The 25170-nt window shown below is 42.6% G+C and overlaps 1 protein-coding gene across 3 annotated transcripts in view; it reads right to left on the bottom strand.

Annotated features, from left to right (window-relative positions):
* Positions 1-10182, bottom strand: part of CGNL1 (cingulin like 1) — a 113126-nt gene extending 102944 nt beyond the window's left edge. For all 3 annotated transcript variants that reach the window (XM_032774112.1, XM_032774111.1, XM_032774109.1), the window contains exon 1: positions 10101-10182. The gene's annotated coding sequence lies outside the window, so the exon portion shown is untranslated. The remainder of the gene's footprint in view (positions 1-10100) is intronic.
* Positions 10183-25170: the final 14988 nt, after the last annotated feature.

Genomic DNA, 25170 nt, shown 5'->3' on the forward strand with positions numbered 1-25170 from the left:
AAACTAATTTCCACAGATCTCAGGAGGGACAATTTTCATCCTCTTGGACTGCACATCTCTTTCCACAGTGGAAACCTCTGCAGAGTTCAGAATGGGGGTGGGAATGGCAGCTGCCTGCATTCTCCCCTTCCTTGAGCAGATCTAGAGAACATGATCAGCACCCTGACAAGAATCCGAGCAACTGGGATTACTTTCCCACCTGAGTGTTGCAACTGGATAACAATATTTCTCATCTTTAATACCAGTCTGCAGCTAGTATGTTTAGTCCCCCGGCTGTAAGTGTCTAACCCAATTTCCAAGCCTTATGCCTGGATGGGTATGAGTGGGTGGAAGAAAGACAGGGATAAATGATAGGATAAATTAGAAAAGAAAAGCATGACATGAAAGTATGATTTGCAGGAGAAATGGGAGAAGAAAAGAAAAATGGGGGAGGAAGTAGAGAATGTAATAAATGCGTTGGGGAGTGGAAGACAAAGAAGTCAGAAGAAAGAAACAAACAGGACACTGAAGACAAAAAGATAGGAAAAGATACACCATGATCTATGGTAGGAAAGACAGAAATGATGTGGAATATAGGACCAAGAGAGATCCTTAGGGTGCGAGCTCCAAAGAGTAGGCACTGTGCCTTCTCACCTGTCTGGAAAGCCCCTAACAGACAGTGGGCAATAAATAAGAAAATAAATTAAACTGGATTAATCAAATAGTAATCAACAAATTACTTGAGGAATTTTACCAGCATTAATGTTGAATAATAATTCAACATATGCTTTTTTCACAGTATTCATCGAGCTCGGCAGCTTGTCAAACTAGCTGGTAAAATATTATCGGACAAATTCTGGTGCAGTGCTTTGAATGTACTAAAATATTTTACTACCTGTAGTACTATTTACAATTTTTCAAATATATTACATAGACAAAATGACTGAAAATGTTACAGTTATATACAGTACACACTTGTCATTTTAATTTGCAGGACGCATAGCTTTGGGGAAGGAGTCTTTGCACATTACAGCACAGGTATTATTCACTCATGTGAGTAGGCTCAGTCCTCAGGCCAGTAGTTGTCAGTTAAGGGTTTCAAGCTGTGCTCCATAATCAAAAACCCAAAGATCCCATTCAGTGACAACCACCATATATCAGAGACAATACACCATAACCTTAACTCTGCCCTAATAGGGATGCCAGCTTTCCACTAATCCTTTATCTAAACTCCCTACCACTACCAAACAGATCACTATCCTTTCTGCACAATTCTGGAAAATCCTGTTCACTCACATTTGGAGTCTGGCATCCCTGCTGGGACAAAGTTAAAGGTGTAGCGTGCTGTCAAAGATGCATGGTGGTGGTCCTAGTAATGAAATGTGTCTCTGTGAATGGAGGAGTAGAGGGTCATATTTTTCATTTCTGTGTTTTTGTGCTTCACTATGTGATTTATAGACCAGACATAACTGACAAATAATGTAATGTTACTGTGTATTAATTCTCCAGGTTTTTTTGACTGAGAAAATCTCTTCAATACAACAGTGGTTACGTTAGATGAGAATAGGATCTTTGTGAACATGTCCAGCCAGCTCAGAAGCTCCGCTTTCATTAAGATACTCTTCTTCATGAAAAGTCAGTGCTTTGTTGAAGATCTTCACCTACAACAGTGATTCTCAAACTTTTGTATTGGTGACCCCTTTCACATAGCAAGCCTCTGAGTGTGACCCCCCCCTTATAAATTAAAAACCACTTTTTAATATATTTAACACCATTATAAATGTTGGAGGCAAAGCAGAGTTTGGGGTGGAGGCTGACGGCTCACGACCCGCGCCCCATGTAATAACCTCATGACCCTCTAAGGGGTCCCAACCCCCCGTTTGAGAACCCTTGATCTACAACATAAAGCAAATGCTGTTGGCCTAGAAAATTCACTCTCATACACTACGTTATACCCTGAAATACTCAGCACTTTTCAGATTCAGGCTTATAATGTGCCTTGTATTAGGGGCCTATTTTAAAATTTCCATCATAATACTGGCTGGAAGGGCTAGACATTACTGTTATGTCATTATCGCTATGGTAATGGATTTAGAAGCCAGACTGGTAAAATACCACGGTGTGTAGAGTGAAACTAAGCCAATTTCTACTTTTGGCTAACTTCTAAGAAAAAGAACACAATTTTGCCTGAAAGAACACAGGGTACTTCCTTAATATTACACTTTAACTTCATGGCAAAGTTCAAAAATTCAGAGCTGATTTTAAGCCAGGCTGCATCAATAAACCACAAAAACTTAACAATGCATTGAACGTGTCAGTTATCAACATTAGTTGTTATGTAACCACAGTACAAGAGGTACCAGTAAATATTACAGTAAAACTAAAAACAGACTCTCATATATGTTTTTAAGATTAGCTCTTTATTCTCTCCTTTTCAACTTCCCAAATTCTCATGTGATGGACCCAAAACATACATTAAAATATACAAGAAGTTTATTATACAGTTAGAAAACAAGTTACAACCCAATTTTCATTGTAAACCCCACTCATAACTTTCTGAAAAACTCTTTGGGGCTGAAGCTTCCAGTGCTTGACTTCAGTCCAAAGGTTTCTGGAATTTGTGAGCAAAATCTTTTCAATCACTTCCATTTACAGGATGAGGAGAATTTACTTCCTCTGTTCTAGTACTATATAAACTTACATGAAAAGGTAACTCAACATGCCTTAACTTTCAGAAGTTCAAACTTCATTTATAGTTAGCCCTCAATACAAAACATGTCATCCGGAAACTTTGAAAAAATATTTTAACGTTTTAAGTGCATTCACTTGTGCACAAGTACAGTAAAATATTTCTATTAGGTTTTTGTTGTGTTATTGCCAGTTCGCAAACATTGCACAGCTCCACAGTGCAACTGCAGCGGTTCACTACCAAACTCTTCTTCTTCTATATTTAAGAAGAACAAAAATTGCAGTAAGTATACTGTAGGTAAAGACCCTGATCCTGCAAAGGCTTACATACACAAATAGTCTAAACGTAGGACTCATGTTTGTACATGAACTTTAAAAAGCATCCAAAAAGTCAGGAAATGCAGATGTTAAGGGGTAAATAACTATATTAACATGGCTATATTACATATGTACCATTTTTTAATTAGTAGGCTGTTAGTGTATATTTATGTTATACATTTATATGGACAAATTAACTTTGCGAACACAACCTGATCCTTTCATTTACTAACTGTGAGTGTTTGACTTCACAACATTAATGCCATGTAGGTTTTTGTACATCATATAACAGTCTTATGTGAAGCTGGAGTGCAATTCCTACTGAAAGCATTAAATTACAAAATTAGTTTAAAAAATAAGTCTAGAACGTTGACAGAACAGATCATTTGATGGTATATGAACCTAGGGTTCCTACATGCTAAAATAATACAAATACTTATTCTTTTTGTAATGAAAAGATTCTTCTTGTCATCTACTGTCACAACATTACATAGTAAAGACGCTACAATTGAAGTTTTGCTAGTGTTTCAATTACGAAATTCTTGTTTTCAAATTGTCATATATCATTTTAAATTACAGGTTTCTGCAGGTTCCTAGCCTTGACATATTTGATCAGTTTACAATACAAATAGCTTGTTTCCATAGTAAGAACAGAAAACAGGAGGGGCACAGAAGCTTAACTTTTTGGCCTATGCTAACTAATTGGCTTACTACCAGTTTGTAAAAACATTTATCTCATGTTGCTCTATGACCAAAGGGTTAAGTATTCTAGTCAGAGGTCATGCCGTTTCACCTTTACAATCCAGATGACATTGCAGCCTCCAGGCAAACTAACTTTAACCCTGTTCCCCAAAAGATCCACTTTTAGCTATATAGTGTGGGTAAGAATTGGAATAGACATTATACCCTTATTCACCATAAAAATATGTTTCATCCTGCTATTGAGGTAAACTTCTAGGACTGCACAGAAATGAAATTGATTGCATACATGGCCCAGTTCTGAGGAAGTCATCTCAAAGAGGCTCTGCGGCCTAGGGAGAAGGGTGACCTTCAGAACCCAAGTACCAGCCTGAGTCATAATGTCTACCTGCTGGTTCTGGCAATGTAGCGCAACTCCACCAGGCTCTGAGACTCGCTGCCACAGGTTTCAAAACGTAGCATAGACATACCTTAGAGTGGGGTGGACAACCTGAGCCTGAGAAGGAGCCAGAATTTAGCAATGTACATTGCCAAAGAGCCACAGTTACACGTCAGCAGCCCCCCATCAATTCCCCCGCCCTCTCCCAGCACCTTCCGCCCACCGCTGATCTGTGTCTCCCCCTTCCTCCCCATCAGCTGTTTTGTGGAGTACAGAAGACTCTGGGGGCGGGGGGAAGAGGGGAGAGGAGCAAGGGCATGGCAGGCTCAGGGGAGAGTGTGGGAAGGGGTGGAGTGGGGGCAGGGCCTATGGCAGAGCCAGAGGTTGAGCAGTGAGCACCCCCTGGCACATTGGAAAGCTGGTGCCTGTAGCTCCAGCCCCAGAGTCGGTGCCTATACAAGGAGCCGCATATTAATTTCTGAACAGCCACATGTGGCTCCAGAGCCACAGGTTGGTCACCCCTGCCTTAGGCCTTGGCTACAGTGGCACTTTACAGCGCTGCAACTTTCTCACTCAGGGGTGTGAATAAACACCCCCCTGAGCACAGCAAATTACAGCGCTGTAAAGCGCCAGTGTAAACAGTGCCCCAGCGCTGTAAGCTAATCCCCACGGTGAGGTGGAGTACCTGCAGCGCTGGGAGAGCTCTCTGCCAGCGCTAGTGCCGTAACCACACTCGCACTTCAAAGCGCTGCCACGGGAGCGCTCCCGCAGCAGCGCTGTACAGCTGCAAGTGTAGCCATACCCTTAGAGAGTTAAGTTCCATTTCTTCCACATGTCCGCAGTAAAGGGAAACCCACTGTGACACTCTACACGCCAGTGGAGTGCTCTGAGTCCCCTGCCCCCCCACATTCATCCTTTGTATATAACTGATATTGCATATAAAGCATGCCTTGTAAGGTATGATGGGAAAGGTTATGATCTGCTGAAACACACAGTTCCATCTATATATATATATATATATATATATATATATATACACACACACACACACACACATATATATTATTAATGAATATGAAATTGTGAGAATTGTGTTTTATGGCTGTCACTAAAATATGCTGTGGGTTTGGGAACTGCCCAGATACTAGCTCCCTAAAGACAATAACCAGGGGGATAACCAATGCCAGGGTGGTCGAACAACCCTCAACAGGCATTGTCCAGCAAGACAGCTACAATGCAATGACTCACTTGCACCAGATCACACCAGGGGAATTGCTCAACCTTGCCTGGTGACTCAGCAATGCCCACAGACATGCCTGGACTTGTGTTCTCCAAGCACATGGACTAAGGGTATAAAACAGAACACACCGGCCCCATGTTTGGCCTTTTCTCCTCTCCCTACCCATCCTGCAAACACCAAGGACACTGAGAGACTGAAGACTCCAACAGACTAGCCCACGTTTCAAGGCTGAAACCTGTATTCTATGAACTACAATATCTAGTGGGATGAAAAAAACAATTTAATCTAGATGTTGTCGAGTCTAACAGGATTGAGAGTGCAGACTGCATGATTTTATTTTATTCTGGTAACCACTCTGACTTTTTGCCTATCACTTATAATCACTTAAAATCTATCTTTTGCAGTCAGTAAACTTAATTTTATGTTTATTCTTACTAGCGAGTTTGTCTGAAGTGTTTGGTAAATCTACTCATGTTTACAAAGGCTGGTGTATATATATATTCCATTGATGAAGTGGTGAACCAATTAATAAGCTTGCAAGACTGTATATTCCTGAGGTACAAGGCTGGTAGCTGGGGGGATCTGGCTGGTGCCTTTCTCTGTGTGATTCATGAGTGGCTCTGGGGGCAATTCATGCAATCTAGCAACTGGATGTGGGGCTCTACAGCACAACTGCTGTTGTGCTGAGTGATAACAGCCTGGAGGGGTTTGCTGCTTGTCACTAGCAAAGGAGTGTGAGAGACAGCCCAGGCTGGAGAGTTAAGGGGACACAGTGGTCCCGCGGCCCCAGGTTGCACCCCAGGGATTCCGTCACACCCACACAAGTGCAATGTCAGGAACAACGATAGTGCAAGTCTGGTAATCTAACAACACACATAACAGATATGATATGTGCTGCTTTGCTAGGAATTAATTTGGATAGTATAAACGATTATACCATTTATTAGACTAACAAAAAATAGGTATTGTATTTTTAAAAAAGGAGCTAATCTGTCATGGAGAATAAGAACATCTATTGTAAGCAGATAAATGCAATGCATATCCACAGATAGGTCACCTCATCGGTAATCACCACAAGTTTGTGCATAATACATTTTTCCTGGCTGTGCTAGTGAGGATGACTCATTACTCTTCCATTTCCATTGTTACTTTTTTACATTACTGTAATCTATTTTAGATTACTGTTTTATAGAGTTTACATTGCACTGACGCTCAAGTAACATTTCATATTCCCTAGGATCAATCCCATGAGCATGTATCCCAGAAAGAAACTTTTTAACTAAACAAATGCATAGCAACTCTTGCAGAACTTTTCTGAATCTTAGAAAAATGAAAAAAATTAAGCTATGAAGATACTACCATTTCCTTTATCAGAAACCACTGCAGTGTGTGCAGAACTACACAAACACCAAATGTAAGTAGCAATTTGGAAGGTAAACTCTCTTCAAAAACCATTTCTAAGCCACTTTATAGAGACAAAATACTAGATACTTCAAAATACATTTGTTCACATTACGCATACATAGCAGCACACTAAATATTTTCAAGTTATTTGTGGGTTCTTAGATACAACATTTTGAGAATATTACATTCTATTTTTAAACTAAATGTTAAACATCTTATACTTAACTACACAGATAATTATAACCTTGCTGAATGTTCCTTCTAAGATAGGTTTCAGAGGGATAGTGGTGTTTGTTGTTTTTGCTGATACAGACTAGGAGTCCTTGTGGCACCTTAGAGACTAACAAATTTATTTGGGCATAAGCTTTTGTAGGCTATAACCCACTTCATCAGATGCATCTGATGAAGTGGGTTATAGCCCACGAAAGCTTATGCCCAAATAAATTTGTTAGTTTCTAAGGTGACACAAGGACTCCTTCTAAGATATACATTCATTGATAGCGGATATCTTGACATTTCTCAGAACAAAGACATATCTCCTTTCATTACTGAAAAAACAATTACAAGTGTCTTCGTCCAAAGCAGACTTTTTAACCAAAAGTCAAGATTCCAGGAAAACAAAACAACACAAAACTGAAAACACTATGTCTGCAAAAGGTTCAAGAAAAACAATTAATCCTAACTTTGAGGGAAATGTACAAACACCACTGAATGCTTTGTTGTCATGGTGGAGTGTACTGTAAACAAAAAATTATAATTAGAGATGAGGAAAATAATTAAATCACCTAGTCCATTGCACTGGCTAATGCAAGATTGTTCCTTACTTGGTATCTCTTTGTGTTCAGTCAATCTGACTTTATATCACTCCTTAAAATATCCTTGTTCCACAAAAGCCTTTCAGCAATAACCTACAAGTGGATAATACACATGTAAAAATAAAAAAACTATACTTCCTGAAATTCTGCCCTTCAACCTAAATTAGCAAGCAATAGCTAAGTTTAGTGGCAGTAACGACTGCAGCACAATACATTTGATCCACTGAAAACCCTAAAAGAATGGAATTAAGAACCTAAGGGGAAAGATTGTGCATTCTTTTCTACTTTCACATTGTCTGCAACAATTCTGATAACACCCTCTAACTCTCTATAAGGCTTTCATTTCCATCTCCAACAGATACCAAAAAGCAATAAATACTCAATGTAATCAAATTTGCAGTTTATCACAAAACTTTTTCATGGTGACCTCATATGCCTGTCTATCAATTATATCAACCATTCACCATATCTAGTTGTCACACAATCTGTGCTTTAGGGAAGCTATTCTGGGTTTTGCAGGAGACAATCCAGTGAAAAATTGCTAAAAGGGTGATTTTTAAAATATTATTCTCTCTTTATTAATTCATTTTTAATCAAACCATCCTGAAAACTTCAAATTGTGCTCAAAGTTTATATTCTATGTTTTGGCATTACCCATTTAAATAAGATTTTTACAAAATAAAGGTTTAACACTTCTATTAAACTGAACTCTGTAATGCAACCTTAACTATGGTGCAGTTATTCCATATAATTGAACTGATTTGTCAGAGTATGATTTCAACACTAATCCTGGCAACTGATCCATTCAGGTGTCCATTTGCAGGATCCAAGTCTTATGATGTACAATCCTTGGGAGAGAGACCATGTCTTCAACATTTGTACAAGTCAAGCATACTGGAAATGTTGAGGTTAAAAAAAAAAATTAAAAAACAAAAGTCTCCAAGTATGAACTTCCATTACTTCTCTCTGAATACTATTCCATTATCTGCAGCGATGATCCTTTAAAAATATTTTGTGCAAGCTAGAATATTCAGATCATACAGCAAGAAAATTACATATTGGGGGAGGGGAGGAAGAGTACAGGCTAGAGGTAAAAGCTGTGACAAATTGTTCTTCAGCCAGCTGCTGATGCTAGTCCATATTCACCAGAGGCAGCACTGATCTCTCTATAAAGCTGTCATCGTATACAAACACATACAACATATCATTCCCATGGTTAACTGAAGGAGGAATGAATGGGTAAATTGTCTTCCAAGGCTTTCCTATGCAAGTGAACACACACAAAGCAGGCACAATCCCCTTCCCAAAAATAAGTTAATTCATAGAATAAAAGGGAGATGAAGAAGTCAGAGGTCCCCCCCCACTTCAGGAATCCCTGGAATCTGCTGAAGAATGTGCATCTACAAGTTAGCACACCCCCATCTCCACCAAAGGGTCATGGTTCGAGGGTGCTAAGATTATGCCCACACTAACCCTAGCCAACAGGCACCCTTGTATGCAACTCCACACCCACACACCTCTGAGATGCATGATAACCCTACCTGCATTCCCAGGAGCACCGGATCACATGAACTCATCTGAAATCTAAGGGCAGGGCCAACACCAGCCAGTACATTATTACTATAAGTATCACCAGTGAGCTGCACAGCAGGTACGAAAATACAGTTCCTGCCCAGAGGACTTTACAACAAGAAGGGGAAGTTGGTAAGACACAGGCCTGGTTGCACTGACTTTATTGCCCCCAAAATTCTCCCTGCTTTCCTTGGTATCACTGATTCAGCTCCACCAGTGGCCGCAGAAATTAGAACTTGATTACTCTTATTTAACCTTACTATTGTCAGAGCCCCAGTGTGCTATGGACTGTACAAACACCCAGAGCAGCCAGGCTCTGCCCCCAAAAGCTCACATTCCTGCCCAGCTGGGGCCAGGTAGCAACTGGCCCTTAACCCCTATACCACGTACAACAATGGTAAAAACACCAGCGTCATGCTACACTAGCAATCCCACCTTTACGGTCCAGGTGGAGCTGACCCCGGGAAGCAATGCTAATGGGACACTTCAAAAGCCTGCTGTTGATGCGCTCCTGAAGCAATACTACCAAGGGTGCAATTAACAGCGGTTCCGGGGAGCCTCCCCATTTTTGTCAGATGATTTTATAGGGAGTCTTGTGCTGAGTAGCTTGTTGGGGGGGAGTGAGGACTCCGCGCCCTTGGCCAGACGCCAGTGTGAAGGAGAGAAAACCAAACCAGTGAGCACAGCAACTCGGAGCTGGGAGCCACAGAGCAACTTCCCAGCACCAGCTCCGAGGTCACTCAGGCGCCCCACAGCCGATCCCCTTCCTCCGCCCGGCCAGCAGACACCACCCCGTGCCCTGACCCCCGAGGCAGCTCGCAGCCGTGCCCGGGCCAGCAGCGCGCGCGCCCGGCAGCCCTGCCTGGGGGCTCGGGAGCCGCTGGTGCCCGAGGAAAGGGGCTGCGGCCGGGCACGGCCCTTTCCGATGGGAGGCGGTAACTGAGGCGCCCCACCGCCCCCCAGCCTGCCTCGTCCCCGGCTCCACTCGGGCGCTGCGCGCTCTCACCTGCCCGCAGCGGCTCCGCTCCGCGCCCTTCCAGCAGCCCGAGCCAGGCACGATCGAGCCGAGGGCTGAGCACAGACTCCCCGCCTCCACTGACGGGGGAGGGGGCCAGCCCGGCCGGGAGACCTCGCCCCCGCCCACCCCGAGCCAGGAGGAGTCAGGGAAGCCGCGGGGCCGGGCAGGTGAGCTGAGCGCGAGGCTCCCCGCTCGGGCAGGGGCAGAGGCGCGGGCCCTGGGGGCTCAGAAGCGCCCAGTGCAGCGGGGGCTGCGGCGCACTGACTCGCGGTGCCCGGGCTGTGGTAGCCTGTGAGCGCCTCAGGCGAGAGCCTTGGGCTGCAGTGTGCGCACCTCTCGTGTCGTGCGGCTTGTGAGAAAAATCCCCTCTCTCCTGAGCCCGGCGTTGTTCGCTGGCTTCAGCCCCTGTCAGACCAGGCTGGAGGAATCTGGAAGGAGCATGGTCAGAAAGAACAAACTTCCACGTGAACCCAGGCCCCAGCACACTCAGCTTTGGGCTGGTTAAAAGTCCCTTTTCGCAGCTCCAGCCACTCTCTGTTTAAAACACGGTTCCGTTCTATTAATTCCAAGGAATGTAAGACAGTGATAAGCAGGCCAGAGCTCACGAGGAACAGGGGAAATGCCACAAGGATAGAGAAGGGTAAGTGCAAACCAAACGTTCAGTATAGTAGTAGATGTAGAACATTATTAACCTAGAGCAAACAAGACAATGAGGTGCTCTCTCCCATGAGAACAAAATAGTAAGTACCCCTGGGAAAACCTGGACAGACAGATGCACTTAAGCATTTGGAAGATTTTCAGAATCACTTCAGCTAGACTAGAAGTCTCACAAGGTCAAGTTTCCATAATATTTCCAGTGTTTCCTGCTTGATTAGAAAGAACTGAAGTGACACACATCACACGCTATGGCATTTCCTCAGTGGCTCCTTGCTGAGTGTAGGGTGACCATATTTTCCCAAAGGGAAAATGGGACACCTCACAGGGCTAGCCTGAGGCTGCCCAGCCCCTAGCGCAAGCTGTTCCCCTCCCCCTGCCACCTACATGGAGCTGACCCGAGGCCACCTCTCCCCCCTGAACCCCCCTGCTGCCTGCCCACATGCAGGGCTGGTCAGAGCGCCCCCTGCCACTAGGGTGACCAGACTGTCCCAATATTTGGGGTTTTTCTTATATAGGCTCCTATTAACCCCAACCCGCCCCGATTTTTCACACTTGCTGTCTGGTCACCTACCTGCCACCCACCCTGGGCAGGCCCGAGGCCTCTCTCTCCCCCCAGCATGTGGGACCAGCCTGAGCTCCGCCTGCTGCCCACCCACAAGAGGATGGCCCAGCCCAAGCCACTCTCCAGAGCCCGCCCTCCCTCCCTCTACAGGGTTGGAATTCTGCTTGCCCCCCTCTTCCCAGCATGTTCCTCTGCTCCTTACTAGACGCCGCACCCCATTTTTTTGGCAAAACTGTGCATTTGGTGCACGGTGATCTGTTGGCAAGAGCAAAAAGGACAAATGACCACTTTTGCCAAAAACAGTTGGGACAGCTGGGAGAGGGCTCAAAAAAGGGCTTGTCCTGGCCAAAACGGGATGTATGGGTCACCCTATGAATGTAGCATGCACAGGCAGGGTAAATGAGTGCTGATCGCAATACTCCCAAGATATTAGTATTTCAGGAGAATCAGGACCAAAGTTAACGTTCTGGAACCTCACAAAAGATGCAAGTTGGTTATGTTATCTGAACCAGTCGGCTATTCTAAAGTAAGTAGTGGAATCATGGGATAAGAAAGAGGCAAGATGACTGATGGCAAGATCATGTCAACTCAACCATTTTGTTAGTGAGGGAAATGTAGTAGGCCTGGTGTAACTTTTATTATTTATTTGTATCATCGTAGTACCTAAGAGCCCTAGTCATGGATCAAGACCCTGTTGTGCTAGGTGTTATACATACAAAAGACAGTCCCTGTCCCATATAGTTTACAAGATAAGTATAAAACAAAGAACAACAGATGGGAGAATACAAGGAAACAATGAGACAATATTAGACATTAGGGTTAAGATGATTTTTTGGGGAAGGAGGAATTCACCATATTTGTAACTATAATACAGAAGACGGCCAGCTATGAAACTGAGCTAAAAAAGAGGTTTAGGGATGATAGACAGTAAGATGAACAGGAGCACATAGTGTGATACAGCTGTACAGAATTGGCCTGTTTTATTAATATGTATAAACAGATATTTTGGCCAGAAAAAGTAATTCTTCTCTCACCACATTGATAATTTCATTGCTGACTCACTGCATGTACTACTGGGGTCTGTACTGGAAATAAAAATCAGTAAAGCTAGAAGGAATCTAAAATAATTTATAAAATTAAAAGTGCTGGAGATGATTTTAAGAAACTGGATTTCTGTAGTGTATAGAAGCTGTGTGCCATATTGGTCTATAAGCAGCTGAAAAGAATCTAGCGTAACTAGATATAAAAGAAAGGCAGCTACTACTAAAACACTCAGCAGTCATGACTACCAGTTATTAGTGTGAGTTTATAATAAATCTTTTCATGTTGCCCTACCTATCATGCACTTTTCATTCTATTGTAGTCTGGCATACTCAGTAATTTAGCATACCTCTCACCATTTCAAGTGTATTAAGCGGAATTCAGCACGATCAGATTTGGCCCATCCAGCCCTCCATACATGGAGACTGCGGGGGCAGACAGGCCAAACTTTGAGTGACACTGTGACCTTGTGTGCCAGGTCACAATGCCACTTGGTTTGGGGGCCCTCTCAAACCGGGGTCTAGGGCAAACTGCTCTTCAACTGGAACAGGGTTTTGGGGGTTCAAAGTGGGACAGCCCCTGAAACCCAGGACTGTTCGGAGGTAAAGATTTGAGAATACTTGATTTAACAATGCTAGCAAGACAGAGTCCTAATTCAACAAGACCCATAGTCCAGCTGTAATACCCTAAAAGACTACTGTCCAGTTGGATGAGGCAGTCTCAAAGGGGTGAATAAAAATACAGTGACAGTATAGTCTTGTGCTAAAGATAGATTTTCAGTTCAATATACAGCATATATTTCAGCTTCCCAATATAAGCTACCATATCCTTCCCCACATTTTTTTTCCCTTTAAACTGAGGCATTGATTCTTATTTACAAAACTGACTTGACACCAGAATTAATGTTTTACAGACTGCACAGTTCATTAGCTGGCAGTTGTAAAATACAATACAAAATGGAGTAAGCAACAAAAGCAAAACAAAGAGTAATGCCCTCCACCCCTGCGCTATGGATTAATTCTAGCTGTCAGGTGCTCTAATACACTCCTACTTCTGTTCGGCATTCTCCAAATTCAGCTGTCCTATTGAATTTCTATTTATTGATCACCACTGACATCACACTGGTTTGAAAACTGCACTTTTATAATCAGAATTAGGCTTCATGTGATACTTGACTCCTAGCAGATACAACTTTACCGCTCACCATTTGACTAACCAATGTAGACTCTCACTTTAGTAAACTGAATTGAGGCTTTACATTTACATTTCCTTTCCTGGCTTCCTTATTTCAAGGGATATTGAACTAACAACTTTTACACTATGGAAAAAAAGTACATTTCATGATACCACGCAACTAGATGCTGCTTCTGACTTGTCCCTTCGAAATGTGAGCTATAAAGGTTTGGCTGAAAATTAAAAACATTTTTAATAAGATTACAAAAGGATAAAGCCTATTTCTTTGTTTAAAAATTAACTAACACTATTTAATACAATCCGCAACCGAAACGTGCCCTGTCTGATTTCCAGGAATGGAAAGTCTAAACCTCTATTTTTACACACTTGATACTTCTTCTTATAAACATTTCATTTTAAGCAGAATTATGTCTGAGAATTTTGTCCATGGGTGAATTACTCTGAAATGTTTCAACAAATTCAAGTCATTTTTGAGTTATACAAGTGAAAAAACAAAATAAAAGACAAATCCATCCATTTATAAAAGTCAAAACACTTTTGGGCTCACATAACTCCAAGAAATGGTCAATTTATAAACTTCAAACTTGTTATAGAGTTAGTCCTCAAGGCAGATGAGTGCATTTTGTATATTTGAAGAAATATTGTTTTCTGCTTTTACCTAATGCTTCAGTGGACAAACTTAGGGCTTGGCTACACTCGAAACTCCAAAGCGCTGCCGCGAGAGCGCTCCTGCAGCAGCGCTTTGAAGTGCGAGTGTGGTCGCTGCACGTACTCCACCTCGCCTTGGGGATTAGCTTGCAGTGCTGGGAGCCGCGCTCCCAGTGCTGGGGCGCTGTTTACACTGGCGCTTTGCAGCGCTGTAACTTGCTGCGCTCAGGGATGTGTTTTTTCACACCCCTGAGCGAGAAAGTTGCAGCGCTATAAAGCGCCAGTGTAGCCAAGGCCTCAGCTGCTTCTTCAGATAGAAGGAGGAGGGCTTCTCTAAATGGTTATTCCCTTCTTATTTCTTTTTCCTCTTTCTTTTGTATCTTCTGCCTCTTAGCACTTCTCCTATCTCAATCTGCCTTATCCCAGCTGCGTGGGAGCACTGCTCGTACAACCCATAACACTTGAGCTCCTTCTAGCTGTAACATGCACAGACTGTGGAGAGGAACATCATACCAATCTGAGAAAATTGAATGATCCCATCAGTACATGGGGCTGAGAAGCATTCTCACACAGCAGAACTTTCTGGCAATTTGGCAGGACCAAAAGGGTATATCATGCTATGGATGCTATACTGGCGTAGCCACCTCACCAAAGCTGTGCCAGCTTCACCCCACAGTATAGACACAGCCGCTGACAGAAGAGGTTTTTCCATCACTGTAGGAACACTACCTACCTGAACAATGGTAGCTACAACAACGGAAACATTCTTCCACCAACATAGCTGTGTCTACACTGGCAGATAGGTTGGCATAGCAATGTTGGTCAGGGGCTTGGTTTTTCACACCCCCAACCAACATAGCTATGTCAGCTTCACTTTTAGGCATAGACCAACTTTACGCCTTGCAAGCGAAATGACTAAAAAGAGGGATGAGAATGTAGGACAGCTGAGATACTTGGGTGCATTTTCACGAGAAAAAAAGGTGTGTTCTTACCTCATGTTAGCTAACACACGGTAACTAGCCTGAGGCAAAAATTTTAGCAGTTTGTAGTTTACACATAAATTAGAAAGTCAAGTTGAAGACTATGGGTGTGTCTACACTGCAAGGTGAGGTAAGGCCAGGGTTAGTGGGACTCGAGTCAGCTGACCTGTGTTAGGGAACCCTGGGTTTGAATGCCTATATTGTATTTAAACACTATGTTAACAGACTTCTAATCTGTGCTTGAACCTAGGGCTCTGCAGTGCACAGACCCGACTCAAAGTAACCATATCCCAGAGTCCCTAGCACTCCCCACCCCCAGAAATGTGACGATGGTGCACTGTGGGAAAACTTCATTGCCCACCTACACATTACCAGGAAGCAACTCACTTTGCAAAGTCTTAATCAGTTTGCTCTCCATTGCAAACCCAGGAGGCTTTCTGATAGTGTGCTTGCAGATTGGTGATCAGAAACAGAATAGGTTAACGCTGACCTGAGGTGCTTCTGTTTGCTGGGAGGGAGAAAGAGGTGGCTATTGTTTTCAACAAAGTGGACTGCAGATTGTTGGGATAGAGAGAACTAAGGAAGTTATCCCCTGGAATTATGGGAAACTTGGTGATGACTCCCGAGACCTGAGTCAGCTGGGGCTGCAGCTACACTGAAAAGCAATGGGGATGGGTCTGAGCCCTGGGTTAGCGCAATTGCAATGTAGATGCAAGGGGGCTAACCTTGAACCTGAGCTTATGGTGCAGTGTAGACATACTATGAGGTAGCCTAGTGTTTACTTTGACCTCTAACTTGTGTGCGGGCTACAAACTGCCTTCTCTTCTCTAAGATTTTACTTCATGTTAGTTAACTTGAGTTAAGAACACACTTTGTTTCCTAGCAGAGAAAGGACTTGCTGCATAAGGTTGTGTATATGTACTTAGAAGCCAAGGGAAAGGTGTGGGCAAAGCTATTGTTAATTCACTTCTGTAACCTTGGGATTCTGGGCTGGCTGTGGTCCAAGAGATCCTGCATAGTTTAGCCAAGGCAATAGACTGCTGTAACTTTGAGCTGCCCAGTCTGGCTGTAGAGTTCTGCACTACATAAGACTCTGCCCTTGACAAACCTCAACCCATCCCTGTGGACCCTTGCACTGAGGCTTGCCAAAGGCTAGAGCAGAGGGAACAATTCTGCCAAGGAGTAACTCCCTAGATGCTAATAGAGTTTTGTCAGTGTAAAACAGACAGGAGATCCGAATCACATGCTTAGTTGTCTCTATGCTTATAACAGTGCTGCAGAACATGGATACTTCATATATATACACAGATGGACTTGTTAAATGTAAATTATAACAACAGGTTTAAAAGTATTCCTGCTCCAGTGAAGATGTAAAATAAAATTCCAGTGAGGTAACCAGAAATGCTTAGCTCTTTTCCTGAGCTATCATTAAAATTCAATGTATCCTATGCGAGTGGCCACTAGTGTCGCAATGAGGATGTGGGCAATCTGACCTAGTGGTCAAAGCAGGAGTTGGGCCAGGTTAGATATTGGGAGGTCAGAGTCTGAAACAGGCCAGGGGGTAAAACTGAGTCAGGTGTCAGGTCACCAGGAGATCAGAAGCAGGAGACAAAATTGAGAGCTTAATCATGGATTGATAACCAGAGTCGGGCCAGTTCAGGATACCAGAAAGTCAAGCCATGGGAGCAGGAAGCACAAGGCACACATTCCAAAGCAAGATGGATCCCACTTGCATAGACAACTTCCTGTTCCTGTACTGAGTTTAAGTAGGTTGTGGACCAGTCAGGGCTCTCAGTGTTCTGCTGATCAGCTCCCAGGACTTTGCAGACTGGAATCTGCTAGCTCCAATGAGCCCTCTGGACCGGGGTTCAAGACCCATAGTCCTGGGTAACTAGACACTCTGGATGTAAGTCTGTATCACAAAAGCAATATAATGCAACATTTTAACCCTGGGACCCCTAAATGAGGGAAACTGCTGCAATAAAATAGTGATTGAATGTGAAAAAAGTGACTTTTATTTGTTATTACATTTGCCATGTATTAGATGCAAAATTTGAAAACTAATGTGTGTACTTCCCATGTCAAAGAAAGGTACCTGTACACAGAAAGGAAGTGGGAGCACATTATTCCATACTGCCATGCCTCCAAAATAAATCATGTAATAGAAAATTAATGAGATAAAGCTACTGTGTGTATTTATTTAGATGACTGGTGGCCCCTACTGGTTTAAATGTGTATATAGTAAACATATTTGCAGCAGCTGTGTGTCTGGTATAATATTGTCCGAGGGCTTCAGAATATAATTACAACTAATCTCCACCCCCCACTTCAACCCATCCCTGTAAAGAAAGTAACATTACACTGAATTACAGACAAAAAATAACAGTGTATAAATTTAACTATAAGTTAAGACAGTGTCCTGCATATCTTACTTGGGCAAATCTATGAAAACAACGGGAGTTTTGCCCAAGAAAAGATTGAAGGATCCCAATCTTGATTAAGGGTATTGGTCCAACAGAGTTGCCAAGCATGTTGATACTAAAGTATTGGCAATTGGCAGACTCTGCTCGTCTGAAGTGATATAATTCCCTTCTTTACAACTTCCTTAAATTCCCTAAGGCTATGTCTGCACTACCAGTTATGTCAGTATAACTTATGTTGCTCAGGGGTCTGAAAAAAACACATCCTTGAGACATAAGTTAAACCAACTCATTGGGGGTGATTTAATTATGTCGAAGGGAGAGCTGTCTCCTGTTGGCACAGAGTGGCTATACACGAGATTTTACTGGGGCACAGCTGCATCGGTACACCTGTGCCGCTGTAAGCTCTCTACTGTAGACATTAACTCTCTCTGTTGAGCAGATTAAGCCAATGCTCAGTATGTTTGGAAATCCCACTTTCAAGTGTCCAAGACAGCACTCAGATTTGTTGTGCTTGTATTCCTTTTAGTCGTGTGGATTTAACACTAATATATGGAGTTAATTGCCTATTTGCACAAGGTAGTTAACAATATTTTAAAGGGTAATCTGGACACTCCCCAAATGTTTGTGATTTACCAGAGAGATAAGCCTATGTTGAATATGTTTTGCCCAAAATATATATTGTCACTCAATTTGATGAAATGAACAATTTATGTGTTTGAAGAAATGATATTGACAGTATTGCTTCAGTCATGGTAAACAGAGAGTACTTTATGTAAAGAGGGAAAGCACAGTAAATGAAATCTGAGTTACATAATGTTTTGCAATGGGTATAGCTCTTTTTAATAGCTATTATTTTGACTGACTATTTGTATTACACTAGCACATTGAGGCCCTAACCAATACGGATTCATAGATTCCAAGGCCAGAAGGGACCACTGTGATCATCTAGTCTGAACTTTTACATAACACAGGTCATAGAACTACCTCAAAATAATTTCTAGAGTACATCTTTATGAATTATTTCCATCTGAATTTGTTTAGCTTCCACATCCAGTCATTGGCTCATGTTATACCTTCCTCAGCTAGATTGAAGACACCATTATTAAATATTTGTTCACCATGTAGATATTTATAGACTGCAGTCAAGTCGCCCTGAACCTTCTCTTTGTTAATCTAATATCAGATAGTCTCCTCCTGACTTCAACAGGCAGGAGAAACAAAGGGAGAAAGTAATATGAAATTTGCTTTACTTGAGTCTGTAATTTTCCCTGGTAAGTTTGTAATCCACTCAGGTAACACTATCAGAGGCCTCCTGTGGATAATTTCACAATAAAAACTATGATCCTGCAAACACATACGCATGGGTTTAAAGTTAAACATGTGTACATAATTGCAGGCTCGGGGCCTAAATCCTCAAGACTGACAAGCAAAGACTGCAGTCCAGTTGATGAAATATTGAATTCAAGCCTCTTTTGGTTTCTTAGATTGTATATCAGTGGTCAGGGATCATGATCTGCACATTTTAGGATATATCTGCAACTTGACCTATACCAACCTATACCAACAGTAGCCAGCACATAGGTGCATAAATAATGTTGGTTTTGCAGCTTATAAGTGTACCTAATCTCTACAATAATACAAATTAATAATATCACCTTTTTGGGGAGAAAACCAGAGAGTGCCAAAATGTGGTCCAGTATATTTCTATTCTATTTGGAGCAATATGGACACCATCGAGATTAAGCAGAGAGACTCTGGGTCAGATTTTAAATGTATTTAGGTATCTAAAGATGCAGATAGTCTATACCACAATTGAACAGCTCCTGAGCCTGAGCCCAGTGAGCCCAAGCCAGCTGACATGGGCCAGCTGCAGGTTTTTAATTACAATGTAAACACACCCGTAGACACTTAGACGTCTAAGGCCTAGTCTACTCTTAAATTAGAGTGACATAGCTACGTTGTTCAGGGATGCGCTCACTCCCCTCAGCACTATAGCTATGCTCACCTAACCCTTGGGGTAGACACAGCTAGGTCAGTGGAAGCATGCTTCCCTCAATCTACCAACACTCAGGAAGGTGGATGAAACAACCCCTTCTGTTACTTGGACAGTGGTCCCCAACCTTTCAGTGTGGCGGGCGCCGGACAAGTAGCCACCAAAATGCCGCCAAGAAGCTGCAACACCAAGAAGTGTCGCCACTGAAATGCCACTGGGAAGCAGCGTCATCAAGAAGAGTCACCGCCGAAATGCCGCCGAAAAGCAGCGGCATTTCGGCGGCGACACTTCTTGACGTTGCTGCTTCTCGGCGGCATTTTGGCGGCTGCTTGTCTGGTGGCTGCACTCCTCGGCAGCAAGGCGCTCACTTGTCAGTAGGTGGACACGCATAAATGCCCCGGCGGGCACCGTGGCACCCGCAGGCACCGTGTTGGGGACCACTGCTGTAGGAAGTGTCTGAACTGTGACACTACAGTGGCATAGAAACAACACCATTGCTGTGCCGCTGTAGTGCCCATGTCTTAGACATAGCCTAAGTCCCATTGATTTTCATAGAGAGAGGCTCCTAAGGTTCAGATCCTCAAAAGTATTTAACCAGCCCAAGTCAACAGATTCAGATTAGCAGGGCTCGTGCTATTGCTCTTAAAATAGCTGTGTAGACAGTACCTTGAAGTTGTAGCTTGGGTCTGCCAATAAAGGCTGGAAGGCTTGCTCCCACAGGCTCCAAAGTGCTCTGTAGACATACACAAAGTTCCTAATTCCCATTTGAAAATAGGACTTAGACTCCAGGTCACTTTGGAAAATTTTGCCCTTAGGTTTCTAAATCCCTCGGGGACAGATTTTAAAGCTATCTAGATGCCTATCTACTGGGATTTTCAGAAATGTCTCACACCTAACTCCCATGCAGTTCCCACGAGACACCTGTCGTAGGGTGACAATACATCCCATTTTGGCTGGGACAGTCCCTTTTTTAAGCCCTGTCCCAGCCGTCCTAACATTTTTGGCAAAAAGGGATATTTGTCCCATCTGCTCTTGCCAACTTGATCAGTCGGCAAGAGCAAACAGTGCAGTGCACAGGAACATGTCGTAGGGGTGAGTAGTGATGCCAGCCCCGTGCAGAGGGGAAGGCAGGGCTCTAGTGGTGAGGAGGCAGGGCTCTAGTGGTGAGGAGGCAGGGCTTGGGTGAGGAGGGACCCCACCCTCACATTGGGGGAGGAAGGGCTTACGTGAGCAGTTCAGGCCTGCCCCACGCAGAGTGTGGGGGAGGGTTCAGGCCAGCTGTGTGCGGTATCTCATTTTCTCTTTGGGAAATATGGTCACCCTAAAATTCTGTCTGCATCGTTAGGCCCCTAATATGTTTAAAAAACTGTCCCTGAATAATCTTTAAAAATGTGACTTAGGCTCTGAAGTCACATAGACACTTTTGAAAATTTTACCTTATGGCCAATTTTTATAATAAAAATGTGCATGTGTCTTAGTATGAACTAGGCAACGCTTGAGGTTTGTTTACATTTTATAGTTTGTATTGAAGTATTGATTGTGTATTTCATTTTATTAGCAGAAAAATTAGAGCTTTCACTGGACAAAAATATTGTTTTTAAATTCTAACAGGTGCTAGGCAAAGTTTGTAAACTCTTGGATAAAAGCACCTTCGTATCTCAAAGATAGTAAATTCAAATCATGTTATTGTATTTTATTTTTTATTTTTTTCTATATATGGCTTTGGAGGTTAATTCTTGCCACTTTTCTAATTTTAAAAAGAAAGGATATGAAAATCTAAAAAAAATCTCATCCAAAATATTTCACAATGCTAGCTGTAAACTAAGTTTGGTGTATGTTGGAGTTTCTTTTGCTGATGTTGTGCAATGGCACCACCTGGTGGACACATTCATTTTAACACTACTGGTGCTCAGACTGGAACAAATCTCAGCAACAATAATATAAAAGCATGGAAAAACTAAATTTAATTTTTTAATATACTGGAGATTTTTTTAGATTTCATCCACGCTACGTTTACTTTGTCTCAGTCAGCTGAGGAAACATGATAAAAACATAGTCATCTCCGTGGAGCCAAATTCCAAAATTTGTAAAGAGTCATCATATTTAGGCCATGATCCTACAAAGACTTAAACATGTCTAAACACACTCTGAGTAGTCTTATTGACTTCAAGCATATGCCTAAGTCTTTTGAGGACTGAAGCTGTAAAGTTCACACTTTTAAAGGAGTCTCAGTTATCTGTATTTATGTTTGAAAAGTTCACCAGTGTAAAATGATATCCCAGATTTGTATAATCTACTGTAGACCTGTCTGAAGCACTGGCAGTTTCTGATAAGGAATTCACTATTAATGCTATCATACTCAATCATATCATAATAAAACTGTACTAAAAGGAAGCCACATTACTAGCAAATGAGTGATTGTTCTGGGTTAGACTGAACGGAATAAGTGCAGTAATTTCTTTGTCAAAGTAGAAAAACTTACTGCACTACTCACACAAATAAAGTGAGCAGAATTTGTCTCTTAAAAATTAAAACTACAGTCTTAATTCCCTTGCAGTGTGTAACTATCAGTGTAGGTAAGGTCTGAGAGAACACCAGAACCTTTGCAACTTCCTGCAACCACTAAGCAAGCTAAAATAGGTTAAGGGTTAAGAAGTCTTAGCTTGCTGGAATTCTCTGCTTTCATGGATTGTTTTGGTAGACATTAAAGCCCTGATTCAGGAAAGCTGCTCTGTTCAGGAATGTACATAAGCTGGCACATGCTTAACTGCAAGCACGTGCTTAAATCCCATTGAAATCAATTTTCCAGAAGAGGGATGAGTTTAAGTACATACTCACTGCTTTCCTGGATGAGAGGTTAGGATATTATTTTAACAAAGTTTTTGTGCTTTACTAATGCAGTGGCCCTAATTTATAACATCACTCCGGGAATAAGAAGAATTACAGGGAACCCATCTCACCCTGGCCTTGCTGATGAAAATTGCAGACATCCACTTCAGTCCTCTTTTTCAATTTCAAACCCCATAATTGTCAATTATTTCAAGAAAGGTGTATCAAAGCCTGACACTGAGTCAACCAGAATCTTCCTATATGTTCCAAATCCTGGAATATTAAGGCTTCATGCTTCAGTTTGGCTCTGTGCAGTCACAAAGGTCTGCCCATACAGATCTGATGGCAGTATCAGGCCATTCTTCAGGATCTCTCTCAGTGAAACTTCCCATTATTTTTAGGATGTTTATGCTTAACAAAGAAAACTGTTGCATGACTAATCTGTTATATTTTGGAACTGGGTAAAACTCTCCATCCATATATGTAAATATGTCCCTGGAAACGTCTTGAGTTAGTTTAGTTTTTGGAAGCATGTTTCTGCCAAACACTGATACTATCTTCTGAGAAAACTTTTGGTACTGTCTAACAAGTTAAAATAATTACTACATAGAACATATTTTTAGTTACAAGGCCATTGCAGAGTTGGATAAGGGCTTATTGTCCTACTGGGGAGTTTATACACTCCCAACAATTTAATTGTTAAGCGAAGATAACATTCACATTGAGCTAGCTGGAACTCTGTTGAGTAACTTCTGATTCTGGTAAGGTCCATAGTCTTATTAATTGCTCCTTTGCATACTGAACTGCATACTCCTTGCATAGAGTTAACCCAATATTCCTGCCTATATATTCCCTTACACTAGGAAACTATGGCATTTAGGGGTGTGAAAAACCCACACCCCTTTAATAACGCAGTTAAGACGACCTAATCCCTGGCATAGACAGTGCTAGGTCAATGGAAGAATTCTATTCTCTCGGGGAGGCAAATTATCTATGCTGATGGGAGAACCCCTCCCATCCACAAAGGTAGTGTCTTCACTGAAGCACTGCAGCAGTGCATTGCAGCATTTTAAGTGTAAACAAGTCCTCATTCATTGATAGCTCCAAGGCGAGGGCGGCATACCAATTTAACAAAATCATTCTTTCGACTGATTTAGTTAAATTGGTGTAAAAACATAGGGCTTATCTACACTTAAAACACTGCAGTTGTGCATCTACACCACTCATAGGCGCCGGCTTCCTCCAGGCCCAGGGGGTGCTCAACTCCCTGCTCTACCCCAGATCCCGCCCCTACCCAACCCTTCCCTCCCCCAAGCCTCTACCTCTGCCCTGCCTCATCCCGCCCAGTTCCGTACCTTCCCCCCAGCATGCCCCATCCCCACTTCTCTCCCTCCCAGAACCTTCTGCACGCTGCGAAACAGTTGATTGCGGCAGGCGGTAGGTGATGGGAGGGAGAGGGAGATGCTGATCGGTGGGGCAGCAGGCAGGTAGGAGGGGGAACTGGCTTCCACTGGATGCTAAGCACCCACTAATTTTTTTCTGTGAGTGCTCCAGCCCTGGTGCCGGCACCTTTGACACCACTTCAGTGTAGATATTACCTATACCAACAAGAGGGTTTCTCCCATCAGTGCAAGTAATCCACCTCCCTGAGAGACTGTAGCTGGGAGCTCTCCTGCTGACATAGTGCTGTCTACATGTGGGGGAGGGGGTTAGATTTGTATAACTACGTCACTCAGGGGTGTGGATTCTTCACGGCCCTGAGTGATGTATTTATACTGATATAGGTCTGTAGTGTAGACTGAGCCTGAGTTACTTTTGAAAATGGAACTCAGACTCCTAAGTTACTTAGGTGCTTTGTAAAATGTTACCCTAGGTCACTCCATGCCATAAACTTAGTTTGCCTCAACTATTTCAGTTTCTAAAATAATATTCCAATTCTCAGAGGGAAAGTCCTGCACTATATTCATATATTCCACCCACTGGAAATTGCAAATAAAGCATGTGTTGGAATGACAAAGAGACTAATGGAGTCTTTGACTGAGGACGTGCAATTTAGAGGACAGATAACCTATTTTGGTGTAGACAAAGCATGAATGCAATCATTTAAACTAGGGGAACTCCCCTTTCATCTGTGGCCCCTCAGATACCTGATTAAATTAAATACCTGAACTACTTTTGCTTCCCTTCAGTTTGGGACCCAGGAGCAGGCACTCCAGATACTGATCAGGATTTCTTTCAGTCCCCTCCCTCAGGCTGGGGTGGGGCTGGACGTGGGAATATGTGAAATAAAAGCACTTATTTCTTTCTCTGCTAAATATGAGAGTAGTTTATGAGGGGAGATTGCATTAAATATAAATGGTAATATACAAAATTGTGCACTAGATCAAACTAACCCTAGTGGTGAGAGTCACGTTATATTTCTTTTTTGGCGTTTCAGAGTACAATGGGAATATTTGTCTAGCTTATTGGAATGGCAGGAGCAGGTGGTGATGTTTGCATTTATATTTCTTGTGATGCAAGAGAGACTATCCTATTCTTTGGGGGAAGAGAACAAGATCTAGTATGGCAAATGTTTTATTCCTAATCTTACAGTACAGTTGACTTTGAAAGAGAGCTTATGCTCAAATAAATCTGTTAGTCTTTAAGGTACCACTGGACTCCTTGTTGTTTTTGTGATAAAACAGTAGTCTGGCTCTCATTTCCGTGGAAAAAAGGAATACAGGGCTAGCAG

This window comes from Chelonoidis abingdonii, chromosome 9, assembly GCF_003597395.2.
Source record: "Chelonoidis abingdonii isolate Lonesome George chromosome 9, CheloAbing_2.0, whole genome shotgun sequence".
NCBI lineage: Eukaryota > Metazoa > Chordata > Testudines > Testudinidae > Chelonoidis > Chelonoidis abingdonii.